This window comes from Periplaneta americana, chromosome 8 (assembly GCF_040183065.1).
Source record: "Periplaneta americana isolate PAMFEO1 chromosome 8, P.americana_PAMFEO1_priV1, whole genome shotgun sequence".
NCBI classification, from domain to species: Eukaryota; Metazoa; Arthropoda; class Insecta; order Blattodea; family Blattidae; genus Periplaneta; species Periplaneta americana.
Window position 1 is genome coordinate 157,150,958 of NC_091124.1, and position 22,201 is coordinate 157,173,158.

The window sequence follows — 22,201 nt, forward strand, 5'->3', positions numbered from 1 at the left end:
TTCTGAATGGGTTTAACATTCACAATGAAAAAGCATTTTATCACTCGTTTCGATTTTCCACTCAGATAAAATTTCTCTAAAAATTTGGTCTTTGCAAGATTATAAGCGATATAATCATGAATAAAATCTACAATTCCCATCGGATTTCTCTAGTTTCCTAAAAAAAAATGTAAAATTCGTATGTAGACAAGTATTTCTATCCAAAGATTCATGATCGCGTCCAGAAATATATGCGTTTGCCAGTGTATGGTATCAAGTGGAAAAATCGTCGTCTCTCGGGCTAGAAATGCGTTTTTTTGTATATAGATAAGTAAAACCTACAAATTCCAACCGATTGTGCTAAGTCTTTCTTAATGGCTTTAACATACACAATGAAACCGCATTTTATCACTCGTTTCCATTTTCCACTCTTACAAAATTTCTCTCAAAATTTGGTTTTTGCGAGATTTTAAGCTATATAATCATGAATAAAATCTACAAATTCCGTCGGATTTCTCTAGTTTCTTAAAAAAATGTCAAATTCGTCTGTACACACGTATCTCTATACAAAGATTCATCTTCGCGTCCAGAACTATATGCGTTTGTTAGTGTTTTGTAAAAAGTGGAAAAAATCGTAGTTTCTCGGGCTAGAAATACGTTTTTCGTATATAAATTAATAAAACTTACAAATTCCAACCGATTGTGATAATTCTTTCTGAATGGCTTTAACATTCAGAATGATACCGCATTTTATCACTCGTTTTGATTTTCCACTCATAAAATTTCTCTAAAATTTAGGTTTTTGCGAGATTTTATCCTTTATAATCATGAATTAAATCTACAATTCCCATCGGATCTCTCTGGTTACTTAAAAAATGTCAAGTTCGTGTGGACACACGTAACTCTAAACAAAGATTCATGTTCGCGTAAAGAAATATATACGTTTCTTAGTGTATTGTAAAAAGTGGAAAAATCGTCGTTTCTCGGGCTAGAAATGCGTTTTTTCGTATATACATTAATCAAACCTACAAATTGAAACCGATTGTGCTAATTCATTCTGAATGGGTTTAACATTCAAAATGAAACAGCATTTAATCACTCGTTTCGATTTTCCACTCTGATAAAATTGTTCCAATAATTTGGTTTTTGCGAGATTTTAAGTTATGTAATCATGAATAAACTCTACAATTCCCATCCGATCTCTCTGGTTTCTTAAACAAATATCAAATTCGTTTGTAGACACATATTTTTATCCAAAGATTCATGTTCGCGTACAGAAATATTTGCTTATGCTAGTGTATGGTAATAAGTGGGAAAATCGTCCTTTCTCGGGCTAGAAATGTGTTTTTTCGTATATACATTAATAAAACCTACAAATTACAACCGATTTTGCTAATTGTTTCTGCATGAGTTTAACATTCACAATGAAACAGCATTTTATCATTCGTTTGCATTTTCCACACAGATAAAATATCTAAAAAAATTTGGATTTTGAGAAATTTTAAGCGATATAATCATGAACAAAATCTACAATTCTCATCGGATCTCTCCAGTTTCTTAAAAAAAATGTAGAATTCGTGTGTACGCACGTATTTCTATCCAAAGATTCATGTTCGCGCACAGAAATATATACGTTTGCCAGTGTATGGTAAGAAGTGGAAAAATCGTCGTTTCTCGGGCTAGAAATGCACTTTTTTATATACATTAAAAAGCCTACAAATTCCAACCGATTATGCTAAGTTTTTCTGAATTGCTTTAACATTGACACTGCAACCGCATTTTATCACTCGTTTCGATTTTCCACTCATATAAAACTTATCTAAAAATTTGCTTTTTGCTAGATTTTAAGCTATATAATCATGAATAAAATTTACAAATAATGACGGATCTTTCTGGTTTCTTAACAAAGTCTCAAAGTCGTGTGTACACAAGCTTTTCTATCCAAAATTTCATGTTCGCTTCCAGAAATATATGCGTTTGCTAGTGTATTGTAAAAAGTGGAAAAATCGTCGTTTCTCGGGCTAGAAATGCGATTTTTCGAATATACGTTAGGATAATAAAACGCACAAATTGAAACCGATTGTGCTAATTCTTTCTGAATGGGTTTAACATTCACAATGAAACAGCATTTATTCCTTCGTTTCGATTTTCCTCTCATATAAAATTTCTCTTAGAATTTGGTTTTTGGGAGATTTTAAGCTATATAATCATGAATAAAATCTACAAATCCCATCGGATTATTCTAGTTTTTTTAAAATATGTCAAATTCGTGCGTACACACGTATTTCTATTCAAAGATTCTTGTTTGCGTCCAGGATATATGCGTTTGCTAGTGTATGGTAATAAGTGGAAAAAACGTCGTTTCTCGGGCTAGAAAGACGTTTTTTTGTATATACATTAATAAAACCTACAAACTGAAACCTATTGTGCTAATTATTTCCGAATGGGTTTAACATTCACAATGAAACAGTAATTTTTCTCTAGTTTCGATTTTCTACTCAGATAAAATTCCTCTACAAATTTGTTTTTTGCGAGATTTGAAGCGATATAATCATGAATAAAATCTACAATTCCCATCGGGTCTATCTGGTTTCTCAATAAAGTGTGACATTCGTGTGTTGACACCTATTTCTATCCAAAGATTCATGTTCGAGTACAGAAATATCTGTTTTCTAGTGTATTGTAAAAATTGGAAAAATCGTTGTTTCTTGGGCTAGAAATGCGTTTTTTTGTGTATATATTAATAAAACCTACAAATTGAAACCGATTGTGCTAATTCTTTCTGAATGGGTTTAACATTCAAAATGGAACAGCATTTAATCACTCGTTTCGATTTCCCACTCTGATAAAATTGTTCCAATTATTTGGTTTTTGCGAGATTTTAAGTTATGTAATCATGAATAAACTCTACAATTCCCATCCGATCTCTCTGGTTTTTTAAACAAATATCAAATTCGTTAGTAGACACATATTTCTATCCAAAGATTCATGTTCGCGTACAGAAATATTTGCTTATGTTAGTGTATGGTAATAAGTGGTAAAATCGTCCTTTCTCGGGCTAGAAATGTGTTTTTTCGTATATACATTAACAAAACCTACAAATTCCAACCGATTTTGCTAATTCTTTCTGAATGGGTTTAACATTCACAATGAAACAGCAATTTTTCTCTAGTTTCGATTTTCCACTCTTATAAAATTCCTCTACAAATTTGTTTTTAGCGAGATTTGAAGCGATATAATCATGAATAAAATCTACAATTCCCATCGGGTCTATCTGGTTTCTTAATAAAGTGTCACATTCGTCTGTTGACACGTATTTCTATCCAAAGACTCATGTTCGCCTACAGATATATATACGTTTGTCAGTGTATGGTAAGAAGTGGAAAAATCGTCGTTTCTCGGGCTAGAAATGCACTTTTTTTATATACATTAATAAAACCTACAAATTCCAACCGATTATGCTACGTTTTTCTAAATTGCTTTAACATTGACACTGAAACCGCATTTTATCACTCGTTTCGATTTTCCACTCATATAAAACTTATCTAAAAATTTGGATTTTGCTAGATTTTAAGCTATATAATCATGAATAAAATTTACAAATAATGACGGATTTTTCTGGTTTCTTAACAAAGTATCAAAGTCGTGTGTACACAAGCTTTTCTATCCAAAATTTCATGTTCGCTTCCAGAAATATATGCGTTTGCTAGTGTATTGTAAAAAGTGGAAAAATCGTCGTTTCTCGGGCTATAAATGCGATATTTCGAATATACATTAGGCTAATAAAACCCACAAATTGAAACCGATTGTGCTAATTCTTTCTGAAGGGGTTTAACATTCACAATGAAACATCATTTTCTCAGTCGTTTCGATTTTCCATTCAGATAAAATTTCTCTAAAAATTTGGTTATTGCGAGATTTTAAGTTACATAATCATGAATAAAATCTACAAATAATGACGGAACTTTCTGGTTTCTTAACAAAATATCAAATTCGTGTGTACACACGCTTTTCTATCCAAAATTTCATGTTCGCTTCCAGAAATATATGCGTTTGCTAGTGTATTGTAAAAAGTGGAAAAATCGTCGTTTCTCGGGCTACAAATGCGTTTTCGTATATACATTAGGGTAATAAAACCTACAATTTGAAACCAATTGTGCTAATTCTTTCTGAATGCGTTTAACATTCACAATGAAACACCATTTATTCACTCGTTTCGATATTCCACTCATATAAAATTTCTCTAATAATTTGGTTTTTGGGAGATTTTAAGCTATATAATCATGAATAAAATCTACAAATCCCATCGGATTATTCTAGTTTTTTTTTTAAATGTCAAATTCGTGCGTACACAAGTATTTCTATTCAAAGATTCTTGTTCGCGTCCAGAATATATGCGTTTGCTAGTGTATGGTCATAAGTGGAAAAAACGTCGTTTCTCGGGCTAGAAAGACGTTTTTTCGTATATACATTAATAAAACCTACAAATTGAAACCGATTGTGCTAATACTTTCTGAATGGGTTTAACATTCATAATGAAACAGCATTTTATCACCCGTTTCGATTTTCCACTCAGATAAAATTTCTCTAAAAAATTTTTTTTTTGTGAGATTTGAAGCGATATAATCATGAATAAAATGTAGAATTCCCATCGGATCTATCTGGTTTCTCAGAAAAGTGTCAAATTCGTGTGTACACACGCATTTCTATCAAAAGATTCATGTTCGCGCCCAGAAATATATGCGTTTGCTAGTCTATTGTAAAAAGTGGAAAAATCGTCGTTTCTCGGGCCAGAAATGCGTTTTTTCGTATATACATTAATAAAACCTACAAATAGAAACCTATTGCGCTAATCCTTTCTGAATGGGTTTAACATTCACAATGAAAAAGCATTTTATCACTCGTTTCGATTTTCCACTCAGATAAAATTTCTCTAAAAATTTGGTCTTTGCAAGATTATAAGCGATATAATCATGAATAAAATCTACAATTCCCATCGGATTTCTCTAGTTTCCTAAAAAAAAATGTCAAATTCGTATGTAGACAAGTTTTTCTATCCAAAGATTCATGTTCGCGTCCAGAAATATATGCGTTTGCCAGTGTATGGTATTAAGTGGAAAAATCGTCGTTTCTCGGGCTAGAAATGCGTTTTTTTGTATATAGATAAGTAAAACCTACAAATTCCAACCGATTGTGCTAATTCTTTCTTAATGGCTTTAACATACACAATGAAACCGCATTATATCACTCGTTTCCATTTTCCACTCTTACAAAATTTCTCTCAAAATTTGGTTTTTGCGAGATTTGAAGCTATATAATCATGAATAAAATCTACAAATTCCGTCGGATTTCTCTAGTTTCTTAAAAAAATGTCAAATTCGTCTGTACACACGTATCTCTATACAAAGATTCATCTTCGCGTCCAGAACTATATGCGTTTGTTAGTGTTTTGTAAAAAGTGGAAAAATCGTAGTTTCTTGGGCTAGAAATACGTTTTTCGTATATAAATTAATAAAACTTACAAATTCCAACCGATTGTGCTAATTCTTTCTGAATGGCTTTAACATTCAGAATGATACCGCATTTTATCACTCGTTTTGATTTTCCACTCATAAAATTTCTCTAAAATTTAGGTTTTTGCGAGATTTTATCCTTTATAATCATGAATTAAATCTACAATTCCCATCGGATCTCTCTGGTTACTTAAAAAATGTCAAATTCGAGTGGACACACGTATCTCTAACCAAAGATTCATGTTCGCGTAAAGAAATATATACGTTTCTTAGTGTATTGTAAAAAGTGGAAAAATCGTCGTTTCTCAGGCTAGAAATGCGTTTTTTCGTATATAAATTAATAAAACCTACAAATTGAAACCGATTGTGCTAATTTTTTCTGAATGGGTTTAACATTCACAATGAAACCGCATTTTATCACTAGTTTCGATTTTCCACTCATATAAAATTTCTCTAAAAATTTTTCGTTTTTGCGAGATTCTAAGCTTGATAAACATGAATAAAATCTACAATTCCCATCGGATTTCTCTACTTTCTTAAAAAAATGTCAAATTCGTGTGTGCACACGTATTTCTTTCCAAAGATTCTTGTACGAGTCCAGAAATATATTCGTTTGATAGTGTATGGAAATAAGTGGGAAAATCGTCGTTTCTCGGGCTAGAAATGCGTTTTTTCGTATATACATTAATAAAACCTACAAATTCCAAACCATTGCTCCAATTTTTTCTGAATGGCTTTAACATCCACAATGAAACCGCATTTTATCACTCGTTTCGATTTTTCACTCATACAAAATTTCTCTAAAATTTTGGTTTTTGCGAGATTTTAAGCTATATAATCATGAATAAAATCTACAAATCCCACCGGATATATCTAGTTTCTTAAAAAAAATATCAAATTCATGTGTACACACTTATTTCTATCAAAAGATTCATATTCGCGTCCAGAAATATATGCGTTTGTTAGTGTTTTGTAAAAAGTGCAAAAAATCGTCGTTACTCGGGCTAGAAATGCGTTTTTTTCTATATACATTAATAAAACCTACAAATTCCAACCGAATGTACTAATTCTTTCTGAATGGCTTTAACATTCACAATGAAACCGCATTTTATCACTCGTTTCAATTTTCCACTCAGATATAATTTCTCTAAAAATTTGGTTTTTGCGAGATTTTAAGCTATATAATCAAGAATAAAATCTACAAATCCCATCGGATCTCTCTGGTTTCTTAAAAAAATCTCAAATTCGTGTGTACACAGGTATTTATATCCAAAGATTCTTATTCACGTCCAGAAATATATGCGTTTGCTAGTGTATGGTAATAAGTGGTAAAACATCGTTTCTCGGGCTAGAAATGCGTTTTTTCGCATATACATTAATAAAACCTACAAATTCCAACGGATTGTGCCAATTCTTTCTGAATAGCTTTAACATTCAGAATGAAACCGCATTTTATCACTCGTTTCGATTTTCCACTCTTACAACAATTCTCTAAAAATTTGGTTTTTGCGAGAATTTAAGCTCAAAAAGTATACCTAAGAGAATTCGAGAGATATTGTTGTCTAAAGGCGGCCACACATCATATTAGTGTCATGAACCTACTCAGTGACTCTTGTGTGTGATATTGTTTTTTCTGTGTTTTCTAAATACTTTGGTAATAAATACTTTATTTTTCATAGTATTATTGTTCTTTTTTTTTTTTTTAATTTTTATTACCTGCCTAAGACTTTTGCACAGTAGTGTGTATATATATATATATATATATATATATATATATATATATATATATATATAAGGATTTAATATTACTAACAACAATAGTTGCGTACAATCTATTATTTTCTTTATATCAGTGTATATATATATATATATATATATATATATATATAAGAAGTCCTATTTTAAATAATCAATTATTGATAAATAGATTTAACATAAATATATTTTTATATAAATAATATATATTCTAATAATTTAGATTTATATTAATATAAATTATATATACCTCTATTTTTCAACAATAATGCTGCATATTCATAGATAACCTGTATTTTATATAAATTAATTATTATAATATAAATAACCCTATTCTTTAGTAAATTAGGTTATTTTAATAAACAATTAATTTATATATATATATCTTATATATTGTATCTAGGAGCCATGATCAGAACAGAACATGGCTCTTAGACATACAGTATTATATTACTTATGCCTAAAAAGACGAAAAATCCTACGAAATACATGCCTGAAACGTGACCAGCAGCGATTCCTGTTTCGTCTGTTCTCTTCTGCTGACTGGTTTTCGACACGTGTCGTTGACATGGCTTCGGGCATGGGAGCTGGTGTGGCAGCGTCTACGCTGCTGTCCGGTGTCTGCGTGGCAGCGTCTACGCTGCTCTCCCATGTCTGCGTGGCAGCGTCTATGCTGCGCCCACATACCTGCGTGGCAGCGTCTATGCTGCGCCCACATGCCTGCGTGGCAGCGTCTATGCTGCGCCCACATACCTGCGTGGAAGCGTCTATGCTGCGCCCACATGCCTGCGTGGCAGCGTCTATGCTGCGCCCACATACCTGCGTGGCAGCGTCTATGCTGCGCCTACATGCCTGCATGGCAGCGTCTATGCTGCGCCCACATACCTGCGTGGCAGCGTCTATTCTGCGCCTACATGCCTGCATGGCAGCGTCTATGCTGCGCCCACATACCTGCGTGGCAGCGTCTATGCTGCGCCCACATGCCTGCGTGGCAGCGTCTATGCTGCTCCCGAGTGCCTCCGTGGTAGCGTCCATGCTGCTCTGGCCCATTTGGGTGTGACTGTCTGCGCTGCTCTTTTCCTCCTGTGCTGCACCTTCAGAAAGACTGGCTCCGCTCCACATTGCAATCAAGCTGTCTGGCTGGCTTTTGGAGCAGTGGACCTGTCCATCACCTAAATGGAACATAATTCTGTGTTTCAATCGTAATAAAATGACTGTTAGACAATGTAATAAACAGGATAAATAGGTACTAGACAGTATGCACGTGTATCAAGAATTTAAACACTTAAAAATTTACTTTTATCGCATGTGTAGCCTTAAAGAAAAATAAATTCAATGAACTGAAATAGAAATAATTTCGAATTTTATTTAAAAATGAAAATAATTTATCCTTAATCTTTTATTTACAGTAAAAATTGAACTTGTCCATAGCTGAAAACTCCACCAATTCAGAATGTAAACAATTACTGTACCTTCTAAAAGGCTGGGTCTACTGCACACTATAACCATGCTGGATGTACTGCTATCTTCGTTGTCGAGTCGGTCTAAAATGGAATATAATTGTGTGTTTTAATTCTCGTAATAAAATTATTGTTACGGAATGTAATTAACAGCTTAAATAGGTAGTAGACACTATTTACGTGAATCAAAAGTTGAAGTCCATAGTAAAGTTACTACTATCGCATGTATAGCCATGAAAGGAAAATAAATCTAATGAACTGAAATAAAAGTAATTTCGAATTTTATTTAAGAAATGAAACTCATTTATCCCTATTCTTTTATTTACAGTAAAATTCGAACATGTTCATAGCTGAAAGTGCCACAACTTTAGAAGATAAACAATTACATTACCTTCTGAAAAACATGAATCTCTCCACTCTGTAAAGCGGTTGGCTGTTATGTTTCCGTCACTGTGGAGCCTCCGCACGCTGGTGAGTCCATCTAAAATGTAATATAATTCTGTGTTTTACTCTACGTAATAAAATGATTGTTAGCAAATGTAATGAAGAGGATAAATGTGTAGTAGACTCTATGTACGTGAATTGAAAGTTGAAGCACATAGTGAAGTTGCTTCTAACGCACGTATAGCCTTAAAGAAAAAAAAAAATTCAATGAACTGAAATAAAAGTAATTTCGAATTTTATTTATGAAATGAAATTAATTTACCCCTCTTCTTTTATTTACAAATGGCTTCTAAATACAGAGTGACTGGTGTACACTGGCGTTCATAGGTATCTGGTCCACAATTTTATGATCATGTAAGGGAGAGCGAACTTTCTAACCACGGGATAGGTCAGAACCAAATATATAACAATTTGAGAAACTTTGAAATAGATCTGATAATATTCCGTAGGTGAATCTGTTACCGGAACGGATATAAAATTGTTTGGAAAAATATTGAGATTGTTATTCTGTATTGTTAAACTACACAAATCTACAGTACTTGGGCTATTACAGGACAACTAAAACAGAAAATGAGTCCTTCGCTGTGGCGTTGTGATCTAAGGCATTCTGCCTAGAAGTCGCGTTATGGAATGCGTGCCGGTTCGAGTCCTCATGGGGGAAGAAATTTTCTCATGAAATTTCGGCCAGTGTATGGGATCGGTGCCCATCTGGCATCGTGATGCACTTGGGGGCTACGAAAGGCAGCGAAATCCAGTTCCGAAAGCGACCTATAACGGCTGGGGGATCATTGTGTTAACCACACAACACCTATATTCTGATTGGATGATCGTTCACCTCTGCTTCGGCATGTGAACATGAGGCCAGCATCCGGTTAGTGGCCCGGAATCTTCAAGGGCTGTAGCGCGATGTATTATGATTATTGTTATAGTTATTATTGTTACTATTAGTTATTATTATTATTATTATTATTATTATTATTATTAATTAATATTATTACAGAAAATGAATTATTTTGAACTTAACGCGTTTTCCCCTCTACTCTTCATACCAAATCATATATAATAGAGGAACATAGGGCAGGACGGGGTAGTTGATGTTTGAATGTTTTTATTTGGTATCAAATAATGTAAATGTATGGGTTTCATGACATCTTTTATTACACTGTAAAGAAGTAAAAAAAATGCACTTCGAGTGAAATCCGGTCATTATAACCTGAAAATAAATTAGTTTTTCGAAATGTGTGTTTTGCCCCGTTCTGTCCCACGTATGGGGCAAAATGAGGTATCTATTTTTTTTTTTTAATAATGAAATGGCAAAAGTGACAAAAATTATATACTGAAAGTGTGAATACTACAACATTTTACAAGTTTACTTGAGAAAAAGTCATTCGCAAAACATGCAAATGTGCGTGGCATCATCGTCTTCACTGTCTACTCCTGTGCAACAATTGTGAGCTCATTTCAGATATGATACACATCTAATCCAACTTTCTTCTGACAAACAACTGAACGAACAACCCATTACAGGAGGTGAAATTTAATTAAATATGACGTGGGGCAGGACGTACTGCCCTGTTATGCCCCACTCCGTTTTGCCCCATAGTCACAATTTCTAAGTTATGAGATATTGGCAGGAAAAATAACGCAAGAAATTTAAGAAAGTTTCGGAATTAAAAGCCAGGTAAGCACTCTATAATATGACATTAAAATAGATCATCTAAATAAATCTCATTTCTACTTACGTGTGACAAGAGAACACTTTAAAATTGCAAATGAATGATACAATATGATGCAGCAACCGAATAACATATAACAGATGCAAGGAATGGCAGTAAGTGTTGTGTGATGATATATTTACATGAGTTGACAAAGGTCTAAAAAAAATTCGGTAGATTGCACTACTTGTTGGGAAGATAGAGGCTATACGCCGTCCTGCCACCTTCCCCGTCCTGTCCCATATTCCCCTATATTATATCACATCCAATCATATCATGTGAATAGTTTAGCGAGAAAAACCTGTTAAGTCACGTTTTACTGTTTTTACAGCACAGCAAGTTAAAAGTTTCAAGATCCATTATATTGTATTATCTTTGGGTGAGTGAGTGAGCTGTTGAAATTTGTTGAGGAAAATAAACTAGAGATGGCCAACTGTGCAGTTGTCAAAGTTTGTGAACTTACACTAACAATTCCTACGACTACTTCCTCTCTGTTCTGAAGAGGTTAAACACATTTGTGAGAAACTCTATATGCCAAGAGAGAATTTCATAATCGGCAGTTTTCAAATTAAAAAATATTTTAGGAACTGTCACAAAAATTTAGATTTTACCATGCCGTCATAGGCGAGTTTGACAAATAAAACGGGAGAATCATTCTGCAGTTTAAATGACAGATTAGGTGGGTAATTTATTTTCTTAATACAGGGTGTTTCAGGAGGAATAGTAAATATTTAGAGGCCGGTAGTATGGACTATTCTGAGTAAAAGAGTTTATATAAACATGTGTCCAAATTTTCAATGGGTATGGAAATACAACTGTTTGTATGTTGTGCATAACAAGCCTACAAGACAAGGAGGAAAGACAAATGACTTAACAATTACATTTATTGTTTATTTACATGGTATTAATATAATTCAAAAGTTCAATGCACTCTTCCGCTCTGTTCTTCTGAGGTCGTCTTGATGTTCCTTGAGAGCTGTACTATTCATAATGTGAGCGACCAATAATTTGATCCTCGTGTTTGCTAGGTTTTTGTACACTTCGCTTCCAAAGACAAAATCGACAGGATTAAGGTCTGGGGACCTTGGAGGCCAATGCATCTGACTACCGTGGCTGATTCATCTTTCGGGGAATGTGACATTAAATGAGTTATCTGGAGGCTAAAATGTACAGGCACTCCGTCATGCTGGATGAACATGCCCATCTTTGTGGCCAAAGGAAATACCAACGGCTATTTCTCTACATCCCTTTATGACCAGTGCTACCCTCAGACGATCTTACAAGAGCGACACGTACTATTCTTTTGTGCGTAGTCATTTGCTTCATATCATTTCTAAGGCTTGTTATATGTAACATTCTAAGAGCTGTATTTCAAACACATTCAAAATTGGACACATATTTATATGAACTCTTTTACACACCATACTCCATACTACCACTCTCTAAAATATTTACTATTCCTCTTGAAACACTCTATGTATTCATTGTAGCCTATTTACTTACTACTTCCCTATTTTGAAATATTACTGTACCTTCAGAAGAGGTCGAATCGGTGAAATGTGTGGACTCGTAGATCATCTGGACCGCATCTGTCTCCTCTTCTGTTCTGGGTCGAGCTAAAAAGCAATATTGAGTTTCTGGTTGATATGTACATATATTATCAGGCAGTACATCTCACTTGACCATATGTGTCAATTATTGTTTGTATGCATCTGAAGTCTGACTAGTGTAATATGTTGTCTGCACTGGAGTGGGAAAGAAACTGGCCACCCTAACCCATTATCTCCTGACCTAGTTACCTCACAAGTGGTGTCTTCTTTGTATCACTTGTGAGGTTCAGACTTGTCTTCGGACAGTTGGATAAACAACAACAATAATTATGAGCGAAAATCGTCGTTATCACACTGATTGCTAGCTAATGAACAGGATAAAAAGTGAATATTAGATAAGAATGATAACATGTATGTCATCAAACTATCAACAATAAGTAAAACATTTTTAGGGAGCCCTAGTTATGTACACTATCAGAAAAAAGTAATGGGACTTTGAATATTCTAAACTCCAGATACAAGAAACTGCACATGCTCAGAGACATAGAGCATAGACACACAAATTATCGCTAGAGGAGTTATTGAAATTCGTTCTATTTCGAGTGCCGTCGTAAACAGTTCTGAAACGAACTTGAGAAAATAGGAGGAAAATGGATTTGTTGTATAATTTATATGAATGACCCAGTTCAGAAGTAAACAACTGAAAATTTAAAGTTTTGAGACAACTGGATTTTAAAGCAATGTGTTGCTGTGAGAAACCAAAGAATCGTTGAAATTAATCCATAGAAGACATTAACAGAAGTTAATGATCTTTCATATAGTTATATTATAAGCTTCAAATAATTAGAATGTGTTAATTGGATTTTTCACAGCAACATGAAGCTTTAATATTCTGGTTTCTCATAACTTTAAATTTTGAGTTGTTTCCCTTTTGAACTGGCCCGTCTATATACTATATTCAGACTTTGGTGAGGATAACGACATGTCGCGCAAAAGTGAAATCTTCCATCTCGTCTCAGATGGCTCAGACATGTACGAATCTGTTTGTTCAACAGAAAGAGGAATAATTATTGCCCAAATCCTATCAGTTATTATTAGCTTTGCCCTGGCTCAAGAAAAATATATACAGTATATAAAAAACGAACCCTTACTTGGGAGATATTTGTCTTCTTCAAACAAAATAAAGAACAAAAAAAAAAAACGGTTATAGAAAATGTACTCTAAAACATAATTTTAACATTATTCCGATCGTAAACTAATCTGACCAGTGTAAGTCAGTTTGTTTCTAAACGACATTTCATACAAGTTGAGAGGATGCGAAAGCATTTCTTTCCCCTTCTACTTGTCCTGAGTTCGTCAGTATCAGGGCGGTAGCTGTTATGCTTTCCTTTCCTCAAACATTTTATTTTGTTCGCATTACTATGTGTTATTGAACAATTTAAAATCCACACGTAGCCAGAGGCTAAGTCTGTATTAATAATAATTGTTTATTTACTTGACTTACAAGTCAAAGCATTGTATGGAGGGTATATATTTTACAATTATTTGTAATTAGGGCTCGGAAGTTGATGACCTAATAATCACAGGAAAGTGACTTATAACATGGCTTTAAAATTGTATCTCAGACTTGAAGGATCGCCGGTTGTCTTGAAAGACATTCCTGTGTATTGAAAAGCTCTTCTCTCCTTCAACTCACGTCATGGGCACATACGTGAAGTGACCAAGGTCCGTTGGTAAAAAATCTTTACCAAAAATACTGAAGTCAATGTTTTCAACTTGCATAACTTTATCGGCTTTAAACATGACTGATACGCAATGTTAATTTCCAATACTTTTTTTTCTTTTCTCTCTTACTTCTTATCCAAATTTCCTACTCACTGTTGCAAATTTTCTCCGAAACTTTTAATATTTTTGACAGATGAATCAATGCTCTCATTCTTATTGTTATTGCCAAAATTGAAACGTTACCACTGATATATTAATTTGAGGTTCAGACAGCAAGCCTTGAGAAACTGCTATAGAAGCAACACTTTCTCTATCTATACTGTCTTCACTTGTAAGATACAGTATGCTGACTGCAAGCACGTTACACACATGGTCAGGAGTTAAGGTTCATGCAACCATAAGACAAATTCCTCCATGACACAAACTGCACTAGGTTCTGGAATGTAGGGTATGATTACACCGTAAAAAAATTCCGTTCAAAACAAGGAAAGGAAAGGGTAATAATGCAACAAAAATTAGAACATTTCCTAAAAAATGATCAGTAAACAATAAAAGACAAAAACTGCAAATAAATACAAAAAAAAAGTAGGCATAGACTATTGGTTCGTGTTGAATTGAAACGAGTTAATATTGTATCTCGGTTTGTCTGTGATATCACAAAAAATATGATATTCCATCAACTTCGAATCCTATACATCACTCATCAACTCTCCACTATTTTTCCACCTCCTTTCTGATATTCCCATCACATCCACTCTGTTTCTACTCATTGCTTCAAGTTTTCCAACTTACTTGGTACCATTGGCGTCCTTACATTCTTCGTCGATCTTCTTACTTCTGTGATTTCTTCTGTCATGAATTGTCCTTCCCCGGTATCCCCCTCCCGGACATCCGATTGGGGGGATAGTTTACGTCCGGAATTTTTTACCAGGGAAAGACTCATCATGCCATTTTGGAATACTTCTTCTTGGGAGAAATAAGTACGGAAGCTTCCCACTGCTGTCCGCACACCACTCTCTCTTTCGCATCTTAAAAGATCCCAGGGGGCCCCAGCGTGGAGGTGAGGAGAGTGGATTTGACTAATTAGGCCCTCCGGACTTCACCGAAATTCACCACAAGGATTAAATATCAGATCCATCAGGGTTTTTGACCCAATCAGAGACCGGGAAATCCCAATTAGCCTTTGCCCCCCATATTTTGGCTAAAGGATTATAGTGATCATCAATGTGATAAGACCAAAAAAGATCTTATCGAACAGACACCAAGAAAGTTAGCCAAAAAAAAACGCTTTAAAATTAAGGTTAACAGTCACATATACTCTCTTCAAGTTCGGCATAAAGTTTATGGAAATACATTAGGTAGGAAAAAGGTTATAAGTTTTGTTTCAATTCACTTCCTATAAAGGGGTAGTTTTCCCTACACAAACATTATAATAATTTGTACACAGATCACATAACTAACTTTAAGTTCTGCATAAAGTTTCTTAAAATTATGTTAGATAGGAAGAAAGTTATTAATTTTGCCTAAATTAACCCCCTAGAAAGGGGTAGTGTTCCTTACACAAATATTATCAGAGTTTGTACTCACATCACATAGCTACCTTAAAGTTCTATATCAAGTTTCATGAAAATAGTCTATGTTACAAAGGACGGAAGTTATTAATTTTGCCTAAATTAACCCACTATGAAGGGGTAGTTTTCCTTACACAAACTTTATCAGATTTTGTACTCACATCACATACCTACCTTAAAATTTACTTTAAGTTTCATGAAAATATGTTAGATACGAAAGAAGTTACTAATTTTGTCTAAATTAACCAACTATAAAGGGGTAGTTTCCCTTACACGACCATTATCAGAGTTTGTAATCAGATCACATAGCTACCTTTAAGTTCTGCATAAAGTCTCATGGAAATATGTTAGATAGGAAGGAAGCAATTAATTTTGCTTAAATTCGCCCCTATAAAAGATGTAGTTCGCTCTACACAATCGTAATCAGAGTTCATACTGAAATCAAATACGCTACCTTAAAGTTCTACATAAAATTTCATGAAAATCTGTTAAATAGAAGGGAACATGTTAATGATGTCCAGTTATATTAATAAAATTTCAAACTGTGCGATGGCCAGCTTATGTGAGAGCGGCAATGAACCTCTGGGTTCTCTAAAAGCCATTTGTAATTAAATATTATTAATATTGTTATAATAATAATAATAATAATAATAATAATAATAATAATAATAATAATAATAATAATAATATTGAAATTTAGTAAAAAGTAGTATTTTATGAGACGCAAATATGATTTTAAGAAAACAGTACCGCGGCCTACCCAAATATGTAATACAGCGATAAAATATGTTTACCTTACTCTATAAATGTGCCACCTGTAGATTTGAATCTCATGTTTTAGAAAGGAGCTAATTCTAAATTTGTATTTTTTGTATGAAATGATTAATACTTCCATGAAGTATCATATTCATTTACAAAGAAAGGAACTTAGTCAAACCTGCCCCTATATCTCTAATATCAAGTTGTTTTTTATAGTACTGGACTGGTACACTCGTATTTAGCTTATTCATGAAAATAAGTTTCTTTGTTCTCCTAAAATATGTCAAAATTTGACTCAGTTTTTTTCCAAATACTGCTATCCTTTCTAATATTAATACATTCCTCACTTTCATTTGATCATGAATTCACACAACGCAAATGAGTTAACAGTGGTAATGGGAGAATTTTGAAGTTCTATTATGTTACAATAATAATAATAATAATAATAATAATAATAATAATACTATTATTATTATTATTATTATTATTATTATTATTATTTATTGAAGTGGTTGTAAATGTAAAATTGAAACTATGTTAATGACGCACATACCGTACATTGTCAGAAACTTGCATTTTCAATTTATTTTAAAATACACATTTGCTATACTTAGTATACCTACTTTGAACTTTTATAAAATCGTTAAAATAAAAACAAAACAAAACAAAATAATCCTTACACTATAAATGTTAATATATTTTAATAGTACCGGTATTAAATAATTAACACACGAAATTATATAAAGTCTAGTACCGGTATTTAATTATTCTGTTCTATGGGATTAATATGTTCCTTTTTAAAGGATACAAATGTTTTAGAATTATCTAATTTTAGGGCGGAAAGCTGTAGTCTCATTTCTGGTTTTGCATTTACCCTATTTCGTCAATTTGTTTTCATGGACAAATATGTAGAGAATTCAGATATGAAACTGATTAATATTATATATTCTTTTAGATTTTTAATAGTATTAATGATATTAACAATAATGAAATATAATAATTATTAATATTTATTTTGTAATTTTACGATAATATTATGGGTTAATTATTATTAATGATGAAGTTCCATGTTTTTAATGTTTCGGATTTTCGGGGCTTTGTACACTTGCTGCAGGAGGCCTGTTCTTCGAATTTAAAATACCATTTAAATATAAATTACGATTCACCGAAGTCCACACTTTGACTAGCGCTGCATTACATGATTTATTTTGCTCATATTTATTGATAAGGAAGGATGGCCATAAAACAATGTTGTTTTGTCTAGTGCCTTGCATTTGGCAATGAAGCCATTAGCATATAAAACAATGTAATGTATTAAAACCTTAAAACATCATTTTCCTCAGTAATTTGTAAATTGCGTCGCGATTTTGGTAATGTTTTTAAATGTTCCTGTCTAATCGAGGTTAATTATTAACTCCCAACGTATAAACATTTATTCCTAGAATCGTTATTGATGTTAAAAAACGTAAATGTTTATATTCCTTACTTACTCTGGCAGTTTTCAAGCAGGAATCTTAATATAACTTTGAAAGCTTACCTCAGTGGGAAGAAGTTCATCCTGGTTGTCCCATGGGAATCGAACCGAGCTCCTCAATACACATTCCCTCCATAAAACGCCATCTTTGGTTGCTTTAGTTGAAATGAAAACTCAAAATGGCCGTTCAATTTATCATTTGCATTGCTGAAGATGGGATTGTTAAGCATTGAGTGATGAGCGCCTATTACAGAGAAAATGAAAAAATAGTACTGTATTCTTAATCTCCCAAAAGTACAATAAAGTATAATTGTTAGAATAATAAAAAAAGTTCCTATAATAATTATAACGAAAAATAGATTCTCTCGCTATAATTATTAATACACAAATTCATAATCTTAATAAAATTAAACCAAAGGAAATTAAGTCACTACCAAATAAGTAGCTCAAATTTCCTCAATAAAATAAACCAGATACAGAAAACATAAATAAAAAACATAAAAGAAATAACGACTGAATTATGCATCAAGAATTACCCAATAAGCATAAAGGGATTAAAAAAATTAAGTATATTAAAAATTTTAACATTGCAACATAACATATAATTGAAAATAATCATTACCGTATCTACGAATTATAGAAACCAAAATAGATAAACCCAAAGCACCTTCACAAACAGAAAATGTTAGAAAAATTATTCTAAAAAATAATTCATAATTAAAACCATTCAAATAAATATATAGTATTAAAAATAAAACTAAAACAATAAATTCTATACTCAATAATGTAACAAGTAAATGCTTACGATTAGAAGAAAAAACCCAAATACCACAAAAAAATATAATAGAAAAAAAGATAATTTTCATTAGTTTAATAATTTAATAAAAATATTGGTCTTGTAAACCAAAAGTAAGGAACACCTTTTAAAACTTCAGGAAAAAGATTTAATCTTTTCATTAATTCCCAAAACTAATATTTTATATATAATTTATTTCAAGAAATAGTCTGCCCAGGCATCCTGGGTTGCCAAAAACACAGAATAACACACATATAAGAATAGTAATGATTACAGTAAGATAGATGAGCCAAATTTAAATGTGAACTAGGAGCTTAAGTTTAAGAAATAATAAATTTGTACATATATTTGTAACAATCACACACTAACGAATAGAAAAGGGGGGGGGGGGATTATGATATTCCGTATAAATGATTTTTCAGAATTGCCACAGACCCTTTAATGGTTGAAGTAATTATTTTTGGAAAGATGTCATGGATTCCAAATGTTTTGATAGTGTTTACAGTTGATCGTGGGATGGTGCCCCTCGCTCCGATCATTAAACCATGTACTTCCCAGGTGCCTTCCATCTGATATTTTTCTCGAAAATACGGAACAGTAGGCTCATAAATTTGTTGTTTTTCTTTGTTGACCTCGGATGGTTGGGTCTGGCTCATCTCAAATCTAACAGTTGGGTCCAGTATAAAGCCTTTACTATTAGTCTTGTCTAGAGCCACGATGTCCGCTCTTCTAATTCCGCCGCCTTCAGACGCAACGCAGTGCACCTCTTCATGGACCTCGAAGGATTTGTTTCTAAGGGCTTGTGCTATTAGTTTTCGGATGTTATGATGGCGTGAATTTCTCAGGAGTTCTCCATGCTGACAGGATCCTAGGACGTGTGCTAAGGTTTCAATCTCGTTGCAGTATCTGCAACGGAAACCGTCCAAGGATCTCCCATGAAGACTTCTCACTGGTGCTACGTTAGCATTCAACTACTTTCTGATATTAAAAATATTATAATTATGATATTAACTACAACAATATTCTTTACACAAATAAGACACCGACTGGCAATAGGACTTATATTATTAATCCAAACAATTATTGTATGTATAATAAGAGGCTTATTATCACAAAGATTTTGATTCCCATACATCCTATTCTTAATTTTCCTAGGAGGAATATTAGTATTATTTATTTACGTTACAAGACTAGCATCAAACGAAATATTTTTAATATCAACCAAAATAATAATGATTATAATTATTATTATTCTAACATTATCACTAATTATTAATATAGATATAATACTTAATAATATGGAAATTACAGTTCATGATAGTATTTATAATAAACAAAATGAAATTATAAATTCATTAACAAAATTATATAATCAACCAACAAATTTAATTACAATATTATACTTGCTTCTTATTTATTCCTAACATTAATAATTAATTATTGTAGTAGTAAAAATTACAAACATTTCAAAAGGGCCACTACAACAAATAAATTAATAAATAAACCTATACAAATTAGCCATCCCTTATTTAAAATTGCCAACACCGCCTTAATTGACTTACCAACACCATCTAATATTAGAACATGATGAAATTTTGGTTCATTATTAGGGTTACGCTTAGTAATACAAACCACTACAGGACTATTTCTAGCGATACATTATTGCCCGAATATTGAAATGGTATTTTCAAGAACTGCTCATACTTGTCGTGACGTAAATTATGGTTGGTTATTATGAACTTTACATGCAAATGGAGCATCAATATTCTTCATCTGTATTTACCTATATAATGGACGAGGAATTTACTACGGTTCATATAAATTCTTGCACACCTGATCAGTAGATGTAATTATTTTATTTTTAACAACAGCAACAGCTTTTATAGGTAATGTTCTTCCCTGAGGACAAATATCATTTTGAAGAGCAACTGCATTACAAATCTACTATCAGCAATCCCATACCTAGGTATTGATTTAGTACAATGAGTATGAGGTGGCTTTGCCGTAGATAATGCAATACTAAATCAATTCTTCACATTCCATTTTCTCCTTCCATTTATTGTAATAGCAGCTTTAATAGTTCATCTACTATTTCTACATCAAACAGGGTCAAATAACCCTACAGGATTAAATAGAAATATTGATAAAATTCCATTTCACCCTTACTTCACAATTAAAGACGTTGTGGGATTTTTAATCCTAATTATATTATTAACAATATTATCACTAAAAGAACCATACATTTTAGGAGATCCAGACAATTTCACCCCAGCAAATCCTTTAGTAACTCCAGTATATATTCAGCCAGAATGGTATTTTTATTTGCATATTATGTCATTCTACGGTCAATTCCAAATAAATTAGGAGGAGTAATTGCCCTAGCAATATCAATTGCAATCCTATTTATTATACCTATATATAATTCAAATTTCCGAGGTATACAATTTTATCCTATTAATCAGATTATATTCTGATTAATAACAAATATTGTAATTTTACTAACATGAATTGGAGCACGACCAGTAGAAGATCCTTATATTATTACCGGACAAATCTTAACAGTTCTGTACTTCTTATATTATATTATTCACCCAACAACAATAAAATTTTTAAATAATTTAAATAATTAAAGCTAAAAAGCTTTAAAGAAAAGCATATGTTTTGAAAGCATAAGAAAGAAGTTAAAATCTTCTATTAACTTTACTTAAATTAATACACTTAAACCAAAAGTAAGAATAAATAAATCCTAATACCCAAGAAAAATAATAAATAATTTAATGACAAGGGTAAAAATCCCATCCAAGCCAAATATATCTACTTGTCATAACGAAAACGCGGTATTATACCACAAACTCAAATAAATATAAAAGAAAGGAAAGAAAGCTTAAAATAGAAAAATATAGAATTAATATCACTACCTAAAAAAATAATACAAAACAATATTCTCATAAACAAAATACTAGCATATTCAGCCAAAAAAATTAATGCAAAACCACCACTTCTATATTAAAAAAAAATAATAATGGAAAACTCTGCATCAAAATCCACAGTTAATTCCCGATTTACCACGAAAATCGTCTGTAGCTGCATTTAGATTGGCAACAGGCCATGATTGTTTGGCCAAACACCTGCATAGAATTGGAATATATCAGTCCCCTAACTGCCCATTGTGCAACTCAAACCAAGAAATGGATTCGGAACACCTCAAAATCTGTGCTTCAGTGACTGGTCAAGATAATATCTTTGAAAAATATGGGAGTGCAAGAGGTCAAATGACTTTATTGTCAAACGCCTGGCATTAGAAAACAACAACATATTCAGCGTTAAAACCTGAAACCAATTCAGATTCACTTTCAGCAAAATCAAAAGGAGTACGATTGGTTTCAGCCAAACATGAAGTAAACCAAATTATTGACAAAGGAAATGTAAAAAAATTATTCATATATAAACCTGGAAATCA

At 32.6% G+C, this 22,201-nt stretch overlaps 1 pseudogene; it reads left to right on the forward strand.

The window, feature by feature from the left end:
- Positions 1 to 18,203: 18,203 nt before the first annotated feature.
- On the forward strand, positions 18,204 to 21,371 carry LOC138704369 (cytochrome b-like; annotated as a pseudogene).
- Positions 21,372 to 22,201: the final 830 nt, after the last annotated feature.